This window comes from Vombatus ursinus, unplaced genomic scaffold (assembly GCF_900497805.2).
Source record: "Vombatus ursinus unplaced genomic scaffold, bare-nosed wombat genome assembly UNPS02014770.1, whole genome shotgun sequence".
NCBI classification, from domain to species: Eukaryota; Metazoa; Chordata; class Mammalia; order Diprotodontia; family Vombatidae; genus Vombatus; species Vombatus ursinus.
The window spans coordinates 31,314,770-31,315,564 of NW_020954548.1; positions in this window are offsets into that span (position 1 = coordinate 31,314,770).

Sequence of the window (795 nt, forward strand, 5' to 3'; positions counted from 1 at the left end):
ACATAGAATGTCAAAGCTAGAAATAATCTTGAAATTAGACCATAGAATGTTAGAACAGGAGGACCTTAAAAACTGTCTGTTATGAGGGGTGGAGCTAAGATGGTGGAGTAAAAGCAGTGACTTGCTTGAGCTCTCCCCCAAACCCCTCCAAATACCTGTAAAAAATGGCTCTAAACAAATTCTTAAGCAGCAGAACCCACAAAAAGACAGAGTGAAACAATTTCTAGCCCAAGACAACCTGGATGGTTGATCAGAAACATATATCACCCTGGGCAGGGAGAGGAACACAGTTTGGTGTGGGCACGCAGGCAAAACAGGCCTCAGCAAACCTGGAGCAGGCCTCAGAGGACTGAATTACAGGCAGCAATGGCAGTTTCCAGACTTCTCAACCCATGAACACCAAAGACAACTTAGAAGGTCAGTAGGAAAAGTCTGTGTCTGTGATGAGAGAGAAGCTTGGTCCCAGCCCTAGTCCCTGAGCTCGACCTCAGAGCCGCAGCTGCCTCCTGAGCTCCCAGCCCACAGACTGAGGGGGAATCAGGTGGCTAATTGGAAGGGGATTGCAGGGATCTCTTTGCTGGTGCAGGATTCTCTTGCTTTGCCCGTGCTTGGATCTGGGTCACAGTTCTGGGTGGTGGTCCTGGGCAAGGAGGAGCACTGGTGTGGTGGAGCTTGTAGTGGTGGTGGAGAGGAAATCCTTCTCACAGTTCCAAGACAGAAAATAGTGCTTGTGGTCACTGCTTTTACTCCACCATCTTAGCTCTGCCCCTCATAACAGACAGTTCTTAAGGTCCT